The following is a 20749-nucleotide window of genomic DNA, read 5'->3' as shown; positions in this document are numbered from 1 at the left end:
GGATACACAGGACAAGTTTATCATTAGTTTCTGCCCAAAGCAGTTTGCTCTCTCTCTTTAGGTAGGAGGGACCCCGTGAATGACTTGGCCATGTCCTCCTGGGGAGGGGTGTGAGAGACCCCAAGTAGATTGGTTAGAGACCCCAGGCATGATTCTTAAAGGACCCGCCCTGTGAGAGGGCAGTGCTGCAGGCGATGCTGGACTTCAGGGCAAAAAAAAATGAGTACTTCTTTAAAGGCTACAAGTTCTCCTGCCTCCTACTGGGGAACAGGGACCTTGAAGGATGTGAGGGTTAGACTTCATTGGTAGAGAAATTAGCCGCTGTGCAAGGGTGTGCATTAAACGGCAACCTGAAGAGACACCAGCAGCCTGTTCCCCACCAAGTCCTCAGCATCCTCTCCCTAAAGAGGACCCTTTTCCTCTCTCCCAGTGAGTCCGTGGAACCGAGTCCATCCTACCCAGGAGAAGGCATCCCTTGTGGGTGTTGCTAGGGAGAGAGGGTGAGAAAGAAGCCATAGAATTCTCTTTGATGGGCTAGAAGTGAACCTCCTGCCGTGGTAGCCTCACACACGGCACCAGGAGCTGAGTGTGTGGGAACGTCCCCGAGCGAACGGCACCCCGGACACTCTGGGCACTGAGATCCTGTAGCTTGGCAGCTTGGCCTGGACGGTCTGTCAACGGTGTTGGGCTGAAAACGCTGACTTCCCACCCCCCACCCCCAAGCTCTGTCCGCACCAGTGCTGCTCCAGGGCCCCAGGCCAGCCAGTGCCTTCCCCACGGGAGTTACTGTGCTCACGGATGAAGACTCTAGAAGTCCTGGTCCCCCATGTCCACGGTGTGCCATGTGGCCCTGGCTGGAAGTGACCTTTGCAGGAACTGAGCAGGAGGAACCCAACGCTCATGCTGTCCTCCCAGCAAATAGACTTAAGAGTCTATTATGGGGTGGCTGAGAGACTGGCAAACCGAGTTTGCCTCCACCCCTGACCACATGAGTGACGATCAGGGAGGCACTTTGCTTGGGGAATTAGGGGTGCAGACCCTGACCCTTTGACCCCCAAAGAAGCGGTCTCTCATCACTCCCAGAGCCCCCAAACAAGACCTAGCAGGGGAACTATTAACCGTGGCTTCCAGAATGTGCGTGGGTCCCACATGACCTATCTGTGTTTAAAAAAAAAAAAAAAGGATGTTGCCATGGCAACCCTTGCATTCCACCCAGAGTTTGCCAAGGCACACAAAAATAGGGAACATTTCCTTAAAGAACAAACACTTGGGTTCTGCCTGCTTGCAGCCTGACTCCCTGAATCTGTAGCCCGTTGGTGGGAGAAATTAGCCTCAAAGGATCTGGTCATTTCTCTGCCTTTGCCTCTTCTGTTTGGACCTGTCCTTCCATTTGCTCAGGAGAACAGGAGCTACCTGTGAGCCGGGTGGTACCCTCCCCACTTCCCAGAGCCCAGAGCAAAGACCCCTTAATCTGGGCAAAAAGGCAGAAATGCCATCTGGAAGACAAAAAATATTTTAAGTCCCAGTCTTTAAAAGCATCTGTTTGCCTGTTGAGAAGCTCTCCCACAAGCCAGAAATGTGAACTAAAGTGAACTGAGGTTTACATGTGGTCTCCAGCAAGCCAGTGGTTTCCAGCATTTCTAGGTGTTTTATTTGCAGAGAGCAAGATGTGCACGACGCGTCTTCTTTCTTGATACCTGCTTCCTGTCTCAATTTTCACCTGACAAATGGTCTCCTCTCTGCAGTTAGCCGAAAGAACCTAATGAAAGATGGCAAGCTCATTTTGATGATCATGCCCCCATCCCAGCCTCCCATCCACAGAATCACAAAACAATATATCGGACGCCTGGGAGAGAAATGTATCTTTTATGCCAAATGCCTTCTCTAGGTTCAGTCCAGACTCAGGTCATAAATCAAAGAGAGTTTTGCTCTTAACCCATAGCTAGCAGCCTCCCTGGGACCGTATGAGGGCAGGACCAGAAAAGTAAGGTGTGACCGCCAGGCTCCTCAGCTGGGCGGGCGTGGCCTTGTGTGGTCGCACACTGTAAAGCCCCGTTCTGCTGTGCTCTTGCTCTCCATGCCTGCTGAAGCTGCCGAGTTCTGCTCCTTCCAGCTGGAGGTCTCAAAGCATATTGGGTCATTTTACTGCACTATTTCTCCAAAAGCCCGTAGTGATCATGTTATTCATTCTATTCCACTAAGATATACAAAAGGTCTGGAACCCCACTGCAAAAAGGAGGGGCCCCCTTTTCTATAATGCCATGACGATACAGATAGACTTAAGCTTCTAGACTTTGGCATATACTGGTTGTGTCACAAGGCGGACTGCGGAGCCGTCTTCCCTGGAGAACATCTATCTGAAATGACCTCAGATCAGAGATTTCTGATTGGCCTCTTCTGTGATCCTCCCAGGGCTAAGCCTCCATAACCTAAAGGTGTTGCCATAGCTGTCGTCCCAGACCGCCTCAACTCCCCCCAGAAGGGGAAAAAAAAAATCCATCAGAAACAGAAAAGAAACATTATTCCGCAGCTAGGGTTTTCAATTTGAATTATTTAAAGCAATGGCAAAATGGAGGGAGGTTCAGGCTGCCTTTAAGCACTCTGTCTCCATGACAATTTAAATGTCAGAACCGTTCAGCTTCACTTCTTACTTCCTTTGACTAAGTCACTCAGGGGACTGTCCTCCATTATGTGGCCTTGTCATAGACACTTGGTTTGGAAGGAAAAGGTCAGGCACTCAAACCAGCCAAGCATTTCTCTTAGTATCCTACGCTCCTTGCCAAGTCCATGGTCATTGAAACAGCCATCGTTTCTATTGAATACTGATTTGGGACCCTCTTTATAAGATCTCAAGAGACATGATAACAATGCTCAAAAAGTCTTGGAGGCAAAATTAATTTGATTCAGTTGGCTTGAAATATAGTCACAAAGAATCAGGTTCTGCCAGTCCCCCATAGACAGTCCTCTGAAACTGGGAAAGACTTGCCAAGCATCCTGACCCCTGCCTCCGCCTTGGGTAGCTAATCCGTTGAGTGGGCCCACCATGCTGGGCATAGCCCTCATCCACCTCTTTTCCTTGAGCCTGATGGGTTGGCTTTCAAACCTGTGCTTCTCACACTGTTAGACTTTATTGTCCAAGTGAAACAGATGCAGAGGCTGGAATTTTCCCGGGGTCTTTAATTAGGAAGGAATATTCCAGGGACTGCAAAATTCAAGTGTGATGTTGCTCCATCCCTGGACCTGGGAGTGAAAAAGAAAGTTTTTAAAGGGCCGCTGAGGCTGATCTCTGAACATTTTCCCTGTACGTCTGGTCTACTCTGGGAGCATACAGGGGTTTGAGTGCCATGGGGCTGCTGCCCAACAGCCTGACCCCAATGACATGTGCTGGGAACTTCAGGAGGTGGCTGGTAGCTTGCCTTTCCTTGGGGCTGCTGACATTTGCCAAGGCCAAAATGCCTTTCCCAGGGTGCACTGTCTGGGCTCAGACCGGTTGAACTGAGGCTAAGGGAGAAGACCTTAGCCCTGGACGTGTAAGCAACACTGTCGGCCAGGAAGGGCACAGGAGGCAGGACCCCAGGTGCTTTTGCCACCCACCAGCCAGATAATGCTGAGCGACCCCCCTTCCCAGCCTCAGGTTTCTCATCTCTAAAGCAAAGGGAAAGGTCAACCAGATGACTCAAAAGAGCCCTCCTCTTGTGACTCTGTCTGAAACAAATCAAAGTGAATGCCCACACTTCGAGAGGGTCCCTATGTCCCCTGTGAATTGCATTAGGGACTGGCAGTTTCTTTTTTTTTAAACACAAATCCCAAGAGGCAGTTGTAATAAGCTATCTCTTTAGGTGTCCGTTGTCTATAGATGAAAGATGCAAATCGGTTTCTGTCGAGTGTGTCTTGTAGGCAAGAGGTTTTATTTACTCCCTACGGACTTGCTGATTCATGGGAGCATCCAAGATGGGCTTTGTGTCCTGCCTGAGCCAGTGTCACAGTGAAGGACATGGGATCACCTTACCACAGGTCCCGTGAATCAGAATTCCTGCCTGAGTAGGATGAAACAAAGCCAGATTCCAGGAGAAGATGCTGCTTCCCCATCTGAAAAAGCCTAACTGGAAGTTACTGAATAAACAGCACAACTTCTGATCATTTCTTTCTTTTTTTTTTTCTGACCCATGGAACAGCAGTTCCCATATATAGGAGAGTGGCTTGTAATTATTCGTAACACTGCAGAAGGCAGTCACAATCTCTGGGGATTGTTAGGGATTTGATGAAGAGTCTGTGGAGACCAGACGCCTGCAGTGGTCCTTAGATGGCTGATGAGTGATGCTGAGCACAGGCACCTGCTTTAGATGCGATGCAACCACCATGAGGGATAAAGGGCAGAGAGAGGTCAGCTGCAGGATCCACAAAGGTCTCCAGCCCTTCTGCGCTGTGACAACCTAAATTCCTAGGTTTCCTTTTTTTTTTTTCTCTTCCCAAAGTAAATGGAAGCAGTCATTGTTTCTCTAGCAAGCCCTGCTGCTCTTCCCTGGAAAGACCTAGACTGGCCAAGGAAAGGGCCCTCTCAGCTCCTGGTGGAAATTTACAGAAGTCACTGTCTCTCAGCTCTCTCCAAGGAAAATCAAAGAATGTTCTTTCTTCCTAACCTGGAAATCAGGCTTCAGGGGTCTTTAAATGGCTTCTTAGTGGGGTTTGATTTTTCTTCCCCAACTCTGAATCCAGGAAGAAGCTATTTCTCCAAGGGTTAACCAAAGACAATGCCCTTGGAGGAAAATCAGCCCCAAAAATTTGGCCAGGGAATGGGCTGGCAAGCTGTCATCTGCTCGGGGTAGGGGTTGTTGTGATCCTAGGGGTCATTAGACTTGAGACAGGAGTTTTTTCTCAAAGCACGGGGGTAAATGGCTAGATGCAAATCAGAGCACAGCTGAGGACTATTACAACCAGGATGACCGGAGCTTGGCAGGTCTCATATCCAGAATGGGCCACTAAGACTGAAATCCTGGGTCACAATCTTCCCATTTACCTCATTCACGTTCCTTTTTTTTTTTTATTCAGTATTCGTTGATGATTTCTGCTATTAAATGAAGAGAGAGTCAGCAGATTAGTCAAAAGAAAATCTTTATATAAAATGTAAATATTAATATAAATTAACTTGGCATGCAACTTACTGATCCCATGAAGTACATATTATTAATATGTTATCTTAGTGTATAAAGGAAAACTGACTGCCATATTTACCAGATGTTTTTCTCTAACCAAACTTGTCTGTAAATATATAATCTGTATAAAAAAGAGTCTAATTTACCATTATTTATGCAATAGAAAAAAATAAAAGTTTTTTTTTCTTTTGATGAGAGATTCAGCTCATTATCTGGGCCTGTGATTTGCAAAAGGGTCGTGAAATTCATTTCCGTGACCCTGAAGGGAAACCAGATCTCTTTGATGGACCGTCCAGCAGCATCACCCCCTTCCAAGAAGCAGCCAGTGAGAAAGCAGCTGGGGATCTTTGGTGGGGCTTTGGAGGGGAATGATTGACATCAGGGGAAGTAAGCCGACTGTGGAACATATGGTGAGAAATATGAACCAGCTTCTGGCTGGGGAGCAGACAGTCTAATTAAGAAAACTTTGCAGACACCCAAGCTAATGGTGTCATCCTTTTGGTATTCCATTTGCCAAACCCTTCCCAACATTAGCATTCAGGTACTGCTTAGCTTTCGCTTAAGCATTTGGAATTTTTAATGTTATTTGAGCTTCTTGGGCATAGGAAAAAACCACCCATTCCCTTATAATATATTTATATAAGGAAACAAAGGGCACCAAAAAGTCAAGTGACTTGCTTAAAGTCACTTAGATGCGATCCAACCACCATGAGGGATAAAGGGCAGAGAGAGGGCGGATCCACAAACGTGGATCCCTGGTAGTGCATTAAAAGCACTACCAGGGATCCTGCCTGGATCTGGACCAAAACATTGGCCTTCTGTCTCCAAGCCTCATGAGGGCATCTCATATTTTCTTTCCTTTCCAAAAATGTTATCACATGTTTCCCCAAATGTCTTGTACTTAAGTCAAAAACCTGAGTTTCCTGTGGGTAGAATCTCCCAGAATCTCTCAGGGTCCTCAGTTCTAAGTGCTGCATTTTATACACCTTCTTCAGAAACTTATGAGGTAAAATCACTATGCGTTTGTTTTTGTTTAAAAATTCTAAAAATAGAGTGTTCTCCGCATAAAGCATGTGTTTTGTTTTGTTCTTTTCTTTCTTTCCCCTTGTTAAAGGGGGCATCTGGCAAATTCCAGTGAGATAATAACTCGGATTTGACCCTCTCTGATCTGGGTTTTAAGAACTTTTTTATTATACAGGAACAGTTAGTCATGAATATTCATTCTCCTGAGTCCTTACCCCAGCAACGGGTGTTCTGCAGGACAAAAGACCCAACAGGGGACTGAGAACAGAACTCAGGTCTGACCCTGACCACAGAGATGATGAAGCCTGAAGGGTCATGGGTAACATCCAAGGGAAAACAAAGCTCTCCCTTAAAAGGTGAATGTATCTTTGAATTCTATTGGGATTTTCCCATACTTTTGGTAAGTGAATTTCAAAGGCTTTTCTTTCAGATAAAATATGTCTGTGGTCTGGCCATGGGCACAATTAGAAAGCCGGGCCCATCACTTCTGCAGACTCTGGAAGGTCTACCTGTAGCAGGTTGCCTGGCCTTGAGCAGCAAAGGATGGGTGACTGGGCTGATGGAGGACCTGAGACCACGTTCCCAGGCCGATCTCCACTCCTGGTTCTATTTCAACCCAGAACACTTGGACTTCAATCACTGGGTGATGAGCCAAGAGAGGACACAGCTGTGCTCCAGCCTAGCTGCAATCCCCCCCAGGTCCTGGGGTGTCATACTTGGACCCAAGCTCTAGCCCCTAAGCACAGGCCAGCGTGTGGTCAGAAGGCTCTTCTGACTTGGGACGTCTTCAGCAACCAGTCCTGCAGCTGTGCTCAGAGCTGGCAAGGCCCTGGCTCTCACTTCTGAATTTCCTAGGATGAGGAAGTAAAGATGCCAATGTCTCCTGGTAGAGATGCTTCAGGGCTGTGCTAAGGTGACACGCTGGTAGACCCTTTGGGGCTCATTGCCCCACTCTGGCTCTCGTAACTTTTGTTCCCCACCCTCTCCCCTTTTTTCTATGCTCTCAAGATAGCTGGAAGTTAGCCAAGCTTTAAAGAAGGCAGTGGTTCCCAACCCTGGTTGCACATGGGAATTGCCTGGGGAGCTTTAAAAAAACCCCAAGTCTTGGTGCTGACCTCAGATACCCCAATTCCATTGCTCTGGGATGCAGCCTGGGCATCAGGGCTGCTCACTCTCCAGGTGACTGTAATCAGGGCGAAGCATGAGGGCAGGGAGTTCCTACTCTCAGATTTGGATGATTTCCAGAGAAGCAGGTCAGTCCTCCTTAGCACAATGGTCCTCAAAGTGCGGTCCCTCAGCTAGAACCTGGGAGCTTGTTAGAAATGCAAATTCTCGGGCTACACCCCAGCCTACAGAATCGGAGATACTGGAGGTGAAACAGACAACAGGCCCTGCAGGTAATTTGGAGGGTGATGTTCCCTCAAGTTTGAGAACCTTTGTTTTTCACAATGATGGACAGCGGAATCAATCCATACTTATCAGAATCACTGGGTTCTTTATAAATGTCGAGATGCCTGGGCCTCTCACTGTACGCCTATGGGATCAGAGCCACAGGGGAAAGGGTCGCTGGTGAGGGTCATTTGAGGAATCCTCCAGGGGTATTCAGAAGGGAGGTGTGAACTTGAGTCAGCTCAGCAGCCAGACGCAGCAAGCCAGGATCAAGAGCCAGTGCCTTGACCAAGAGCCAGTGCCTTGACGGCCCTGCAGTAATGCTCCCAACACCTGAGTCTCAGAAGGTATTTCCTGGGCGTGGCCCCCAGGTTGTCATCTGCAGTTGCGGCCCATATCCCCTGAGCACTGCAGCAGAGACCCATGTGGGCTGCAGAGACCTCTGCTCTCCCTCCCAGGGAGGTGCCGCCAGCTTATAAGCTAGGGGCTCTTGCTGCCTTTCCAATGTCAAAGCCATGGCTGCCAGGCTGTCCCTAGGAAGCCAGGGGGTGGGAGTGGAGTCTGCAGGATGAGTGACACCCTCCCACTTTTCCCTAAGATTCATCTGGATGAGAGCAAAATAAAACTGAGCGCAAAGAAGGAGTGAATTGTCTGGTGTGTGAATTACATCTCGATAAAGCTGTTACAAAAAATGAGCACACATGTAGCTCTGAAAGAGGAAAAGAAGCCAGAGGTGGAGGCCTGGGGATGGCACTGAGCCTCCTGTGTGTCTGGCAGCCTCAGGTGGCGATCTGGGGCAGCTGGCATGGTCCTGGCTTCTCCTGGTTGCCTCAGGCAGAAAGTTCTGAATCTCAGAAGCAATGCGGCCAGGAGTGGGCACCCTGCTCCCAGGGTCTCTGCTAGGGGACTTCTTTCAGCCTCGGCTCTCCCCAGCCTTTCAGAATAAAGAGGACCCAGCCTAATCCTCCTGGGTTTGAGCCTCTCTGGTCCAGGAACCGCGTAGAATGCTTTCTTCTTGGTCAGTGTCACTCCAGGGCCATCCCCCCATCCCTCCGCCAGCCTTTTCCTCTAAGAATGACATGTCCAGTCTGGAAAAGAGAACTTGGGGCTTGGGAAGCCCTGGAGGTATCTGCAGTGCCATCGTTAGGGAGGAAATGGGGTTGTGCTGTACAAGGCGGGGACAGGCTATGCACAGGCTCCAGTTTATCTGTGACCCTGGATGGACAAATGGCTTCAGCCATGTCACTAAAATAAGCTTATTTAGCCACAAGACAGCTTACTTTGCTCATCTTTGTATTCCCAGCACCTAGCATTGCACTGATCACATAGTAGGTGCTCAATAAATATTTGCTAAAGGAATAAACACCCCAGATTAGCTCACCTTGCTCAGATACCCAAATTCTCCAGTGGCTCAGAATTTGTTCCTGGGCCCTCTTTCTCTCTGTCACATTCCTCCATCTCCTGTCCTCATGACCCTGGTTCCCATGCCTTTGTCAAAATCAGGTATGCCCTGTCTTTACAGCTTTACTTGTTCGTTTTAGTTCCTCCAGTCGATCCAGGAATTCTTTATCCCCTTTGAAGAACCAAGTTCATCCCCTTTGGTTTCTTCTTAAGGGCGCTCCCAGCTGGCCTTTGGTGCCACAGAGCTGGGTTCTCCTCTGATGGGAAACCAAGCCCATCGCCTTTCCTAAAAGCCACAGCATCAATCCCCTTGGCTTGGTTTGATGCTGGGATCTTAAGGTCTTCAAGCCTCAACACACCACCCTCCTGGGCTGGGATGGGTGCAGTCCTGCCACCTGCTCTACACAACTCTCTCATCTCTGCAGGTCTCCATCACACCTGTCGACTGCCAACCCCACCGTGGAGCACCAGCATTCACTATATGGCTAATACTTTAGAGACTCATCTGAGAAACTAGTAAATGTCTACCAGGTACCAATAGGATGCAAAGAGAAACAAACAAAACACCAGGGGTTTCTAGTCTAGCAGAAAGGATGGACAAGTAAGCCTGCCATTACAGCCCAGGGGTCAGAAGCCCTAGGGAAGAATTCACTAGAAGATCATAGTGCTACAAAGGAAGGAGCACTGCTCATTTTAAAACTTGAAATTGTTTTTAATTATGAAATATTTCAAACACACATAAAATAATACAACAGTATACTCATCACTCACTTTTAACAGATGTGAATGTTTTGACTGAGACTTCTCGTTCTCCTTTAAGAAATAAAACCTTAGAGAGATATGGCCAATGTTGCAGCCCAATTCTATCATTTTTTCCTTCTCCTCCCTCTTCTGATGTGACCACCTTCCTGCAATTGATCATTCCTATCCCTTTTTTTTTTTTTTTTTGGTAGAGGGATTCTTGGAGGGGTAGGACAAAGAAGTTAGCAGAGCACAGGGGGACAGTGCATTACAGGAGAGGAATCAGCATGTGCAAAGGCCCACAGGCATAGCATACTTGGCTAAGAGACCAGTTGTGAAGACTTTGTGTTAATCCAGAGGAGACATGATGGTGACCTAAACTCGGGGAGAATGGGGTGGAGAAAACAGGGCAGTGACTAGAGAGGTTGATGAAAGAGAGTAGGACCCGGTGACTGGTTTGACATGTGGCCTGTTGGAAAAGAATGGCTCAAGGATGACGTGGGATTCTGGTTTAAGAAGGGGTGGGGGAGACGTGGAATTTAATTTATAATGATTAATTGGAGATACGTTTAGGGCATCCGAGTGATATTAGACAGAGAGATCTGGGCTATATCACTTTTGCTGCAAAAAAACAAGTGGCCATTTGGTTTGTCTGTCCCTTTATAAGCTAGAGAAAAGTGCACCCCACTAGAAAAGTTTGTTTTCAAATCTTTTCCACCCATTTCTCCATCTTGTGGCAAGAGAGAAAACTGCAGTCTGTCTTGGGTGGTTTACACCGTTCAAACCCTGGGTTGTACCCATGCCCAGTGTCAAGGCAATTGCTCAATTTCAGCTCTTTGGTATCCTGTAGACCCAGCATCAGCCTGGCTCTTCAGGAACTGGGAAAACGAGAGTTTCATGTGAGTGGCAGGCTGGAAGGTGGGAATAAAATCAAAGTCTTCTCTGAGCCAGTAAACAGGCTGGTGCCTTGGAGACGGAGCATGGCGCCTCAGTTGCCCGCATGGCAAGAAACCCCGCTGCTGACTTTGTCAGTGTTTCCTTTGCAGCCACTGACTTCCCAAAAAATTGGGGGAGAAACTCTGTAGGGATTTCCTAGGGTCTAAACAGGCAGAGGTGGTGGTTGTGGGATCAGAACGTCATCCCCAGAGCTCTGCTCTATTCAGCTCAAATGAACAGCTGGCACAGACTCCCATAAGCCCTTTTCCAATGTAGACACCTAAGCAGTTGGTCAATCAAACTCTGAGCCGCCACCCCACCAGCTGGCCACACACATTGCTAATCTTGACCTTAGCTCTATTATTTAACAGATTCATTGCCAAATCTGGGTTTTCATAAATTATTTCCAGGAAATGCGAAGGTTGAAGTCAAGTTGAACTCATGTGGTTTTGCTCGTTAACTTGAGTGTCCTCTGTGATTTCTGGAAGATCTTGCAGCTCTGCCTTTTGGTAACCATGGCTGGTTGCTTGTTTTGACTCCAGGAAGCTCCGAGGTAATCTCTCCTATTAAACCCAAATAGAATGTTGGCAAGTAAAAGTCTCAGCCTCAGCCCACACAGAAGAATAGTTTATCTTGCCTGAGAAGTATAAAATCAAATATCCATATCATGGGAGCAAATTTTCCTTGCTTGGCTTTCAGAAGAAAATATGCTTTGAACTCCCTCCCCAGAGGTAGAAATGAAAAAGTGAAAGATCTTTGAGTCATTTTGGCAAGACCACTGTCCTGGCCTTCTTCTCTCAGCCAGTTTGGAGACTTCAGAATTTTTACAAAAGTGTGAGCACTGAGCCCTTTCCCAAGCATCCTCACTACAGCTGCATATTTAAAGCCCTGAGCATCAGTTAACACTCACTTTGTCAGGACAGAAACCTTTAGTCAGAACTGAGCTAAAATATGAGACCTCACAGCACAACTCGATGATTGGAACATCTTCTGGCTTTATGTGGCTGCTCCTTAGTTTCCAAATACATTTTAGCTCAGCGATGAGATTTATATCCCTGTAGAGATTAGTACCTGGCCCTGCCTGACAAGCCTCCTGTCTGCCATTCCACAAAGCAAATAAAAGCAGCTATTCACAAGAACCAATCTAGTTTCTTATCATGGTCATTTTCTGCCTGCTTTTCCTTACTTCATTGCTTATCTGTAGTGTGAAAGCCACTCAAGAAGTTATAAACATGGTTAAAAGATAATGCTGCATTTTCCTTCTCCCAGTTCCCATTCAAATAATCATGAAGACGGAAAAGTGGAAAAATACAACACTGGACACCAAAGATAAGAGTTTAAAGGGAAGTTTCTAATAACCACAGAACCAATGAGGGTGAATGAAGAAATACAATGGATGAGATCAACTCACATTCTACCTTCTGGGCCATCATAACACTGCCAAACTACAAGTGGTAGGGAGTCTGAAGCCATCTTAAAGCAGAGAGGTGCCTCTCTGCCATAATAAGCGTCCTTACTCGTCATTACTCTACAACTGTGGTTTCAGGGCACCAGAAACTCTCCTTCCTAGGGACATTGGCTAGTCTCTCCTTGAACTCATCTGGGGAACACAAACTAGGACTTAACGGCTGATGTTTCATCAGAGATCCTGAAGGCCAAAGGCCAATAGGATGACATATTCAAAGTGCTGAAAGAATCTTACATCTAAAGAAACTAAAGACAGTATAAATGTATTTTTGTTTGTAACTCCTTTTTTCTATCTGATTGAAAAGACAACAGCATAAAGCTATACTTGTAAATCTATGCTGATGGGCACACAATGTTTAAAGGTATAATGTCTGAAAGTAACAGCATGAGGGGACCGAGATATACAGGAGAAGTTTTTACATAGTATTGACATTAAATTGGTATTAATCTGGACTAATTTGTTATAAATTAAAATGTTAATTGCAATTCCCAGGGAAAACACTAAGAAAATAAATCAAAAAATTATTGTTAAACAAATGACAAAGTAGTTTAAATGGTACGCTAGAAAAATCACTATCTAACACAAAAGAAGGCATGTACTAACAGAGGATTGAGGAAGAAAAAGGACATTCTTGATCAGTTTCAAAAAGACATAAAAACATCTAAAAGTACTACAAAATGTAATAGTAGACCATGACTCTAATGATTATTTTGAAATAGACATGTCAATACGAACTCATGATTTTAACACACTCCCTGGCTTTTTCCATAGAAAAGGCATAGAAACAAAGACACTCCTATAGTGATGAGGACACTGGTGACCGGAGCTTGGTTTCTAAATTCCACCAAAAGGAACCAGGTATCAATTCTAGAGCTGGGCCTGGGAAAGTACAAAGCGAATTTGGGACATATTGTGGTGGCAGTAACTAAGCAGGTTTCAGAGAACAGTGACACACCAGAGTTGGCACGAAGGGGATGCTGCTGGCCAAATCTGGAACAATCTGAACATCAGAAGAGAAGCATGGCTGTAACTGCTCCTAACATGATGAATAAAAAAATCATGAATTAGACATTACATTGAGAGAGAGAGACTAGAGAGAGGGGGAGAGAGAGGGCTGTGAAAGGAGAAAGTAAGGATGAAAGGATGTTAATAATTCTTGAATGTAGATCAAGGGTATATGTGTGTTCATTTTACTATTTCAACGTTTCTATATGTCTAAAAGCTTTTAAAATTCAGAAGAAAGGATAACAAGAAACAAAATTTATTTCACAAAAGCCGAAAATGAAAATACATAAAAATAAATCTTAAAGCCAAGTGACAAACGAGCTACCTGCTAAAAAGAAGCAAACATCTTCATCAAGATCAACAGGAAATATAGGAGACTTTGCTTCTAGGTGAAATGGAGTAACCAGGACCGATCAGTCCCATGTGAAATAAGAACAAAACCAAACAAAAGGACAAATGATATGAAACACTGGCTCTAAGACACTGGACAGCAGACAGAGCTCAGTGAGCTCCCAGATTGGAAGAAATGGAGCTGGGCACTTGGAGACAGCAGTGTGGCTGTGAGACTGGCTGGGACCTGGGGCCCCTGCACTCAACACCACCAGAGGGGCTGGCAAATCACCTAAGCCACCTCTCCGGCCTGACCCCTAGACACACCCCTACCTCACCTCACATAAAGACCCAGCTTGCCCCCGCCCTCGGGGAGCAATCAAGGGAAACTGTTACTTGTTTTCATCCCCTCCTGTGGCCACAGGAGCCCCAATAAAGCCTTGCCTGAATTTCTTGACTGTCCTCTTCTCAATTTCTATTGATTGGGGAAGGGAGGGCCGAGAACCCTGGTTGGTATCAGCTGCAGCTCACAGGGCAAAGGACCCTATGGCAGGGAGCTGCACACAGAACCCTGAGGACCTGTAGAGCATTTCCTTCCAGTAGTTCAGAAACTGAGCATCACAAGTGTTAGGACACTAGCAGAGGCTGGGAGAGACAACTGCTCCAAGAATGTCTGTTCCCAACATCCAGAGGAGAAACCTCACAGTTCACCAGGTCTGAGCATCCGTTTGAGTACTGTATTAGTTTCTTAGGGCTGCTGTAACAAATGATCACAAACCGGGTGGCTGAAAAGAAGAGAAACTTATTCTCTCACAGCTCTGGAGGCTAGGAGTTTTAATGAAGTGCTCGCAGAGCCATGCTCCCTCTGATGGCTCTAGGGAAGGATCCTTCCTGACCTTTTGTAGCTTTTGGTGTTGCCGGCACTTCTTGGAGTGCCTTGGCTTACAGCTGCATCACTCCAGTTTCTCCGTCTGTTGTCACATGGCCATCACTCATGGGTCCGTCTCTGTTTTCTCTTCTTATAAGGACACCAGTCATTGGATTAAGGCACAGCCTAATCCAGTGTGTCCTCATCTTAACTAATTATATCTGCAGAGACCCAATTTCCAAATAAGGTCACATTCTGAGGTTCTGGGTTGATATGAATTTGGGGTGGGGGAGACATTATTCAACCTCGTAAAAGTACTAAGAAAAGACTTGCCTCAACAGTGGGGAAAAGTTAACTCTAGACTAACATGCTAATTTGATCCCACTTAAAGCTTAAAAGCAAGACCAAAAGGTTCAAACTATTTCTAGGTACCCCAAGTGCATCCCAGTACAAAGTTCAAGAATTTTGTTAGTAATACAAAAATATTCAACACTTACAAGGTAAAATTCACAATATCTGGTATCTGATAGAAAATTATATTTGAAGAAATAATGTCTAAAACTTCCCCAAATTTGATGAAAACTATAAGCCATAGGTCCAAGAAGTCAATGAACCCCAAACACAAAAAATGTGAATAATATTACACTAAGTTGCTAAGATCTAGTAATAAAGAGAAAAATTTTTAAACACCTGGGGGGGAAAAAGACATTATATATAAAGAACCAATATAAGAATAACTGCAGATATCAGGAAAAGAGTCTAGAAGAGCTTGCAGAAATGTCTTTAAAATACTGAAACAAAAGGCCTGTCCACATTGTATTCTTTAGCCAGTGGGATATATTTCAAAGACAAAAGCAAAATAAAGAGTTTTCAGACATAAACGCTGAAAGAATTTATCACTAGCAGACCTGCACTACAAGAAATGTTAAAATACTCCTTAAAGCAGAACTTAAAGGATGCAACTAGAGGCCCCCAAACCAAAGGCCAAGCTTCTTTCCACTGTCAGCTCTACAAGGAAAGGGAATTTATTGCATTTGCTGCTATATTCCCAGCACCTACAATAGTGTCTTGAGTATAGCTGGTGCTCAAATAATTATGGAATAAGTTTCAACAATTTCTGCTCCTGTCTTTTGAGTCATAAAGCCCTTTTGCCTTCTCTGGACCCAGGATGTACCACAGAGTCACAGAAGTCATAGAATGTCAACATTGAAAGGAATACTTGATGGCCTCTCATTTTAAAGTTAAAAAAACCCTGAGGTCCAGAGAGAAGCGCTGGGCTCAAGGTCATGTACCAAGTAGTAATGGCAGAGCTGGGACAAGACCCAGGTCCCCTCAAAGTTCTAACCCCTCTCCTTCCCTCACAGTTATCAGCATCCTAACAGCTGCAGAATCTGTTTCCAGAAGGGTCTAAACCCAGGCATTGAGGATGCTTGTGAGTTTGCTCAGTACATGGCTGTCAGAGATTTCTCCTCCCTGGGACTCACCACCCAGAGCTCTTAATCCCCAACTGTAGGATTCTGTAGTCCAAAGCTCAGGCTTTGGACTAAGAGAGGGAGAAGGGGGTCATTGTCCTGGAGAAGAAAGGCTCTCAAACATACACACACATGGAAGTTGGGAAGAAAGGCAGAAGCCAGAAAGCCATTCCAGATGTGGAAGCTGCTACCAAGCATCAACACAGCTGCCATCAGATTGGGGGGATGAACGAAGTGGGGACAACCAGGCAGGAACACGTGGGGGAAAGGGGCAGAGAGAGAGGGGAGAGAGGAAAAGGACCCCTCTACGTGTCCTGTCCATTATCCACCCAAAGCCTTTGGAGGGTCAACAGACTCATAAGCCTTTGGGGGGGCTGCCCCCAAACACCACTCCATGTCGTGACTGTGCCTGTTATTCCACCACTAGAGATAAGTTGAGGGGGTACTTTTCAGTTTCCAGGAGTCTCCTATGAGAATGCAAACATTTCTTAGCAGGAATTAGATGCCAGAGGTTCCCAGCCCTGGGTGCACATTCAAAGCATCTCTGGAACTTTGAAAAAATATTGATGCTGCACTCCGCCCCAGACCAGTTACATCAAAATGGGGGTGGGGGTGGGGAGGAGTGCCCAGGCCATAAGATTTTAAAGCTCCCCAGGCAGTTTCAATCTGAACCAGGGAAGTCTGAGAACCTGGACCATTTGACTACTTAAAATGTCAGCAGAAAGGGACTGTAGAAAACCACAGAGCCCTTTTGGCAGATGAGGGAACTGAGGCCCAGAGAGGGGCGGTGCTGGGAATCCATGGCAGAGACCAGACTGGGAGGGTGCCCTGAGTCACTCTGCTCTCTCCTCCACCAAGGCTGTCTCTGGAAGTTCTGAGAAGGGAGTGGAGAGGCCCTGGGTGCATGAGGCATTAGTTGGCACCAAGGTGACCTGCCAGATTCACCATTTTGTCCCCAAGGTCCTGGCATGAGTGTCTTGCTGAGACCTGAAGTTTTGGCAGAAGACTTCCTTCCTCTCACCCTTGCTTCCTCTCTTCTTCCTTCCCTATTTTCCTAGGGGGACTTTATTCAGTGCTTGCCCTCACAGATGTTTTTCCCAACGACCTAGAAAATCACATCCTAAAATTAGGACTTTACAGTTGGGGTCTGAGGTGCAGAAGGACAGAGGGGGTGACCTGCCCGTGGTGACACAGCAGGCGCCTCTCAGGGCTGCTGGAGTTCCAGGAAGGGCTCTCTACCAGCACCCTCTCTTTGCTCCCTTAGATGGGGGTAAGGACTGTGGCCCTATGGGGCTTCTCCATCTTGCGTGACAGTGGGCAGCCAGAGGATGGAAAGCAGACTGGGGTGGGCAGGGGCCCTCCGTGTCTACTGGCACAGACTTCTGCCCACATCAGCAGCCTGGGTGCATCAGGGCCCCGGGGGAATGCAATTCTCTGAGTCATCTTGCGAGTCATGGGTCCCCAATTCTTCCAGGTGTCATCCCTAAAGGCATAAACCCATGGGTGGGCAGAGAATCAAGCAGATGGCCCGACCGCCCCAGTATGGAGCCCCTGGGATCAACCCCATGAGAAATGCCCAGAGTGTGACTCGGAGGGCGGCACGGAGGAGGTGCCCCAGCAGAAGCGAGTCGGGGACCACCGCCCGCTTATTGTGGCCACAGAAGGGGCGGAGCCGGGTTGGCCAGAGTGGCCCAGAGCGCGAGGGCAGGCGGGAGGCCAGGGCAGGGCCGTGGGCGGTGAGGAGGCACTACGCTCCCCGCAGCCCCCGGAATCCGGCTGCGCCCATCCGCGCCCTGCGAGCAGCCTCCCACGGCGGCCGCCGGGCGCCCTCTAGCGGCAAGAAGTGCTCCCTGCCGCCCGCAGCCTGTGCCGTGGGGCTGGCGGCCCAGCTCAGGGTCTTCACCTGCACCCCTGACTCCTAGCCCATCACTGTGCTGCCGTTGGCACTGCTCCTATTGGCTTTTGTGGCTGGGTTGCACTCTCTTGGACCCTACGCTGTGAACGATTTTATCTTTATTAAATAATAACACATTTCCTTTAAAAAAAAATCAGAAAATTTAAAAAATGAACTAGATGGGCGGAGGCAGCAGGTATCACAGCAGGGGATGCTCTAACAATCCTGTAGCCAAAAGCAAAGAAAGACGACCTTTGGCCGCCTCTGTTGCAGCCTGCATCGCAGAGGGCGACCCTGTGCCCTCATACCTGTGTGCGCCACGGCCAGGGCCATACTTTCTCCCTGGCACCGGGCTGGGTGCACGCTTGAGCCCTAGGACGTGCTCTGCGTGGCTGCCAGTCAGCTGGGACTGCCCTGGACCTCCTACCCCGCCTATGTCTGCTGCAGGCCAGCATCCCGGCCAGGGTAAGCCCAGCATCTGCTTGCACCCAGACCCTGGCCTGCTCTCTCATGGACTCTGCCTCTGTGCCTTTTTTCTGTTGCTGATTTCTGTCTTTATCTTTTCACTGAAAAACAAACAACAACAGAAACACATAATTTTGAGGATAACAGTTTTTCTGGATCCTGAGAGCTCATCTTGTGAATTATCGAACCCGAGGGTGATCTGGGGAACCCCCAACACACTGCCTTACGGGGTGAGGACGTGGACGATCACGCTTACTCCATGCTGTGCTGGGTAGTTTTACAAAGCACCGGAAGAGAAAAAGCGCCACCTTGTGGTCACCGAGTAAGTAGGGGACCTATGAGGGCTATGAGGAAAGTACCCGGGCACTTGGCCTCCAATAAGCTCTCAGCGGAGGAATCCACACCTGCGGTCAGAACTCCATTCATCATACTGATCAGAGATGGAGGTCCCGAGTGTCCAGGATGCGCCCTCTTATGCTACCCATGTGGTCAGACCACGTCGTGGGTTTAGAGAACAGAGAACGATGCTCCAGTCCTGGTGTCAAGGCTGATTGATAGAGGGGCCCAGGTGGGGCCTGGAGGGAATGGCTGCTCCAGTTCAGCTGCTTCCCACTGAGCCCGCTCCCTCCCCCACTCACACATTCAGGCACCGCCAGAACCATGGACAACCCACAGTGCTCTCTACCGTTGGCTCTCACCAGCCAGTGCTAGGCTCCTTGTATAGGAATCACTGGAGAACTTGATAAAAGCAGAGCTTCTCAGGCCCCTGTCCAGGGGATTTCTAACCAGTAGGGTTGGGATGGGGCCCAGGAATCGCAATTTTTTTTTCTTTTTTCTTTTTTTTTTTTTTTGCGGTACGCGGCCTCTCACTGTTGTGGTCTCTCCCGTTGGGAGCACAGGCTCCGGACACGCAGGCCATGGCTCATGGGCCCAGCCGCTCCTCAGCATGGGGGGGTCTTCCCGGACCGGGGCATGAGCCCATGTGCCCTGCATTGGCAGGCGGACTCTCAACCACTGCGCCACCAGGGAAACCCCCAGTTGTAGGCTTTGTTGACAGAGAAAAGGATTTCTAGGATCCAATAGCCACGCTTTACAGAGGAAGAGCAAAGCTGGGTGGTCTGAATTTAGACTTTCATGTGGCTTCCAGTACAGGGAAGTCCTGCTCCCCAGGAGGGAGGGCAGCCCCCTTCCCCTTTCTATTACAAAGTTGTGTCGGGGAGATTTGGAGATGGAGGAAAAATGGAAAGAAACCAAAGAAGATAGGGCTTTGGAATTTCTTGGGGAAACAGACTACCCACAGGGTGCCCTGGACCAACATGTGGCCAGAGCACTGTGGCAATAGCACCCAGCCCAGCGAAGGAAGTGAGGCTTCTTCCCCATGGCCTGGGTGGGGCCCCTAGGAAGTCCAGAAGTCTCTGCAGGCACCACTGTAAGGACCTGCAATTAGTGAAGTGACCAATGGTGCAGAATAAGCTTGGAGGCAGGATAAGGTGGCCACAGAGCATGGCACCCTTGTGCCCTTGAAGACACTTCTGGTTATTGGAGGTGGATTGCTCGCTGAGACCATCCACGAGGTCAGCGGTGGTCCTGAGCCATGCACAAGAAAAGAGAGGTCAGGGGCCTAGAGTCAGGAAGAGCCCTGAAGTTTAGTCCAGCCAAGAGGACCAGGAAGGCAGGCTAGGTCAGCATTTTCTGGCCCCTGAGTTCAGCTCCCAGAGGCTCTTCTGAGAATTGTGACACTTCCTCTCTTGTCCACTAGATGGCACTGCCGCAGTGTTTGCTCCTTAATCTTTAAGAGGGAGGGTCTCACGTCCAGGCAGGATCCCTGAAGGCAAGAAGGGTTTCCAAGACATCTTTCAGTGTCTCCCTGAGGTTTACTCTATGATGTCCCTGGTGGCTCAGATTCCACATCTTAGAGCTGTTCTTGAGCTTGTTCGCCTGTCCTACCAGCAATTTAATGAGGATCAGGGTTCTCCTGCCTATGTCCTCCCGTGAGATGTGGACAGAGTAACTGGCTGGGCCCCTCATGGGCCCTGGAGTCCTCGTGACCTTGGGACTCTGGTTATAGCCACAAGAGTGGATCCTTGCTCTGTGGCCCAAATATTGATCTGTTGTGTCTGAGGGAAGCGATCACAGATGTGGACATTGTGCAGCTGGATAACCCACCACTTCCCTGCACTTTCTGGAATGTTAACTACTGCTTTGCCTTGGGGGAGAGTTATGGCAGGTCATTAGCTGAAGTGCCTAAAGCCAACTGCTTTTAGGCTTTGTAATGTCCCGCACTCATGGAGGGTTGTCTCTAGCAGGGAGGACCTAGCTAGAAAGTATCTCTGAGGGCTTGGAGGAAGAGGAGGAAGATTCTTTTGCCCAGACTTTAAGTACTGGGGACTCTCTTCCTGACCCATAGATACACCCCTGGTGTCCTCAGCTGATGAGCCCATACATGGCAGCTTTAGAAAGACCCCACCAAAGAGAACCTGGTCCCTGACGAAGTATCTAAAGAGGGACTTCAGGGCCTGGGTCAGGGGTCCAAGGCTGGAGCTGGTTAGCTGTGATTCTCCTCAAACATACAAGGATTCTGGACCAACTGTGCCCCCAGAACAC

Source organism: Mesoplodon mirus (genome assembly GCF_964341445.2).
Source record: "Mesoplodon mirus genome assembly, chromosome: 15".
NCBI classification, from domain to species: Eukaryota; Metazoa; Chordata; class Mammalia; order Artiodactyla; family Ziphiidae; genus Mesoplodon; species Mesoplodon mirus.
This window is presented reverse-complemented; position numbering follows the sequence as displayed.